Below are 4026 nucleotides of genomic sequence, written 5' to 3'. Positions count from 1 at the left end.
CATATTTACATCACATCCAACTCTCAAACACATACACCCACAGTCATACAAAACAAAGAAAAATGCACTTGAAACCTAAATGTCAATATTAAATTCTCAAAACATGTCACTGATATCAATTTTATCAAAACCTATTATTTTTGCGAATAACAAAGAGTTCTTTTTTTCGAAGAAATCAGAAGTTCATGCCACTAGAAGTCGGTATTTTCAATTGACATAAAGGAAAATAAACATGGTCGACGCGTTTCGAACCCCCCACTGCGGGGTTCTCTTCAGGACCAATGCGTTCTGGAAAGAATGAACGAAAAAATGATCAGGACTGAATTGTGGTAGTCATTTACTAAAACCTCAGAGCCACCGCCTGGCAAAACCACCATCCTACCTTAGTCACTTATGTAGTACTCCAGGTCCGCATGAATCAAGGGATAGAGTGCTCTGAATAAAGAAAGACAACACCAACGTCTAAAACATCAAGTCTAACGAGTACCATAGGTTTTAAGGAAATGCGGGTGGCGAGTGGAGGCTTACCTAGGTTGCTGGGGCACAGCTGTAGCCTAGGGAGAAGGGGACAATGGTGCCTTAAGTAAGGGCATCTGAATATGAGGAGAACCAAAGCATGGCGTCTTTGCGTGTCAGGTTCTTACCTCAACCGTGGGTATTTCTTGCTTTATCTTGCCTCCTGTGTCACCATGTGGATCCGGAATTGGGATAATGTGCCGTTCGGTCACTGGGGAGATAAAACACCGCGGTTAGTAGGGCCGGCGTGGTTATATTCCTTCGTAAGGCTGGGCTCGGAGTTGGAAGGTACCTTCTCGCTGTGAACTCCGCGTCTCAAACAGTCTCGTAATCTAAGAGTCAGTTCCGGGTACAGATAAGCTTGTGTATCATTGGCGGACGCCAGGGTCACGTGGGGCGGCTTCCGTCTAGGCTTCTCATAATTTTAAAGCGATAGTCGCCTGCCTCTGTCAATGGCGGGATAGAAAACGTATGACAGGCGTCCAAAGTGTGACGCAGGGTGGCAATCAAGGGGAATCCCCCAGGTCTCTATCGGAAATGCCTGGCGGCCACCTGCCAGCAGCACTCTAAATGTAAATAGCCGAAAAAAATTACTTCATGTTCGACACGGACTTCTATTTCCAGACAAAGGGGGTAGCCATGGGTTGCCCCTTTGCTCCGGAATTAGCAGTATTATTCATGGGTCTGTATGAAAACAAATTCATCTATAACAATAATCCATACAGTGAGTACATCACAAACTACATGCGTTATATAGACGATGTTTTCTTGATCTGGTCCGGAACACAACTTAAACTTGAGGAGTTTATGACCTGGTTAAACCAAAGGACGGAGGATATCAAATTTAGTTTTGAGTTCTCTAATGAAACCATTACTTTTTTGGATGTGAGAGTTTACGCTTCTGAAGGAATGCTGGGTACTACATTGTACCGCAAATCCACAGATCGGAACAGGGGGTTACACTATACAAGCCACCACCCAAGAAGTTTAAAGCAAAATCTACCATTTGGACAGTTTCTCCGTATTCGGAGAAACTGTTCCAACAAAGAGGAATACTTCCTACACGCCAACGAACTTTCACAGCGTCTCATGGTCCGTGGATATCCAAGTAAACTTCTAAAAAATACCCTAAAAAGAGTCTGGTGGATCCCTCGGGAAACCTTACTCCAAAAGAAAACACGCACTGAACAGAAACGCACCGTATGCGTAATAACATTCAGCTCCAAGGCCAGTCAACTGCAGAAGCTGGTGAAACAAAACTGGCATTTAGTCAAAGACTTGCATAATGACTTTAAAGACCCACCACTATTCGCTTTTAAAAAAGAGAAAAGTGTGGCACAACACATTGTCAGGGCAGCATTACCTCCTGTTCCCAAAACAACAATAAGAGGAATGCTTGGACTACCTCCGGTAGTTGGCCACCATAAATGTGGCAATTGCTCATGCTGTGGTCAAACGAACGAAGGCACTGTGTTTTCCTTCAATGGCATCCATTGGAAACACGAAGTGTTTACGAACTGTTTAACAAAAAACGTGGTATATGGGATCATATGCCCGTGCCCTAAACTGTACATAGGGAAGACTACGCAGGAGGCCAGACACAGAGTGACGCAACACAAGTCAAGAATACGCAATGAAACACCTAACGCCCCATTGGTACTCCACTGGATTACAAACAAGCATAAGGAAGAGGACCTAAGGTGGACAATCATTTCGAAAGTTCAAAAAGACCCTCGGGGAGGAGACATAGAAGGCACACTTAATCAACGCGAGGCGTTACTCATCATGAAATACAACACGGCAACCACAGGACTAAATGAAATGTCGGAAATTTACAAGATCAACCAGTAAGGCTACTTCCAACATTTTTCGGCTATTTACATTTAGAGTGCTGCTGGCAGGTGGCCGCCAGGCATTTCCGATAGAGACCTGGGGGATTCCCCTTGATTGCCACCCTGCGTCACACTTTGGACGCCTGTCATACGTTTTCTATCCCGCCATTGACAGAGGCAGGCGACTATCGCTTTAAAATTATGAGAAGCCTAGACGGAAGCCGCCCCACGTGACCCTGGCGTCCGCCAATGATACACAAGCTTATCTGTACCCGGAACTGACTCTTAGATTACGAGACTGTTTGAGACGCGGAGTTCACAGCGAGAAGGTACCTTCCAACTCCGAGCCCAGCCTTACGAAGGAATATAACCACGCCGGCCCTACTAACCGCGGTGTTTTATCTCCCCAGTGACCGAACGGCACATTATCCCAATTCCGGATCCACATGGTGACACAGGAGGCAAGATAAAGCAAGAAATACCCACGGTTGAGGTAAGAACCTGACACGCAAAGACGCCATGCTTTGGTTCTCCTCATATTCAGATGCCCTTACTTAAGGCACCATTGTCCCCTTCTCCCTAGGCTACAGCTGTGCCCCAGCAACCTAGGTAAGCCTCCACTCGCCACCCGCATTTCCTTAAAACCTATGGTACTCGTTAGACTTGATGTTTTAGACGTTGGTGTTGTCTTTCTTTATTCAGAGCACTCTATCCCTTGATTCATGCGGACCTGGAGTACTACATAAGTGACTAAGGTAGGATGGTGGTTTTGCCAGGCGGTGGCTCTGAGGTTTTAGTAAATGACTACCACAATTCAGTCCTGATCATTTTTTCGTTCATTCTTTCCAGAACGCATTGGTCCTGAAGAGAACCCCGCAGTGGGGGGTTCGAAACGCGTCGACCATGTTTATTTTCCTTTATGTCAATTGAAAATACCGACTTCTAGTGGCATGAACTTCTGATTTCTTCGAAAAAAAGAACTCTTTGTTATTCGCAAAAATAATAGGTTTTGATAAAATTGATATCAGTGACATGTTTTGAGAATTTAATATTGACATTTAGGTTTCAAGTGCATTTTTCTTTGTTTTGTATGACTGTGGGTGTATGTGTTTGAGAGTTGGATGTGATGTAAATATGTATAGTTATATATTGTATTTTGTATTCATTGTGTTTAAATGTATTATATCTGTACATATGCAAGTTTAAAAAAAAAAAAAAAAAACAGAAGTATTGAGAAAAATTACTCCACTAGTGACTAAAGTGACGAATAAACTAGTGACATAATTAAGCTTATGGACCTTTATGTTTTGTTGACGTTCAGGTCAGTGCAAATACTCATAATACTGTCCAGTACTGGCAATTGTGTTGTTTCCTTCATAAGCTCTTTATGTGGCACTTTGGTTGGGGTATGGGACCCATGCACGGTGGCCAATCTGACAGAGGGCTGGGAATGGTTGAATTGCCCAACACCATGAGCTCAGTTTTCTCGCCATTTAATTTTAAATGCGAGGTGGCCATCCACTGAGCCACCGCTACCAAACAGTTACTTAAGTTGGACGGGGAAGAGTCTGCCTGATTCATAGATACGACTAATTGCGTATCATCGGCGTAGGTTATTATATCAAGGCCGAAAGAGTGCACTATGTCGGCTAACGGCTGCATGTAAATATTAAAAAGA

Source organism: Lissotriton vulgaris, unplaced genomic scaffold, assembly GCF_964263255.1.
Source record: "Lissotriton vulgaris unplaced genomic scaffold, aLisVul1.2 SCAFFOLD_701, whole genome shotgun sequence".
Classification (NCBI taxonomy): Eukaryota; Metazoa; Chordata; class Amphibia; order Caudata; family Salamandridae; genus Lissotriton; species Lissotriton vulgaris.
Note: the sequence above shows the minus strand (reverse complement) of the source record.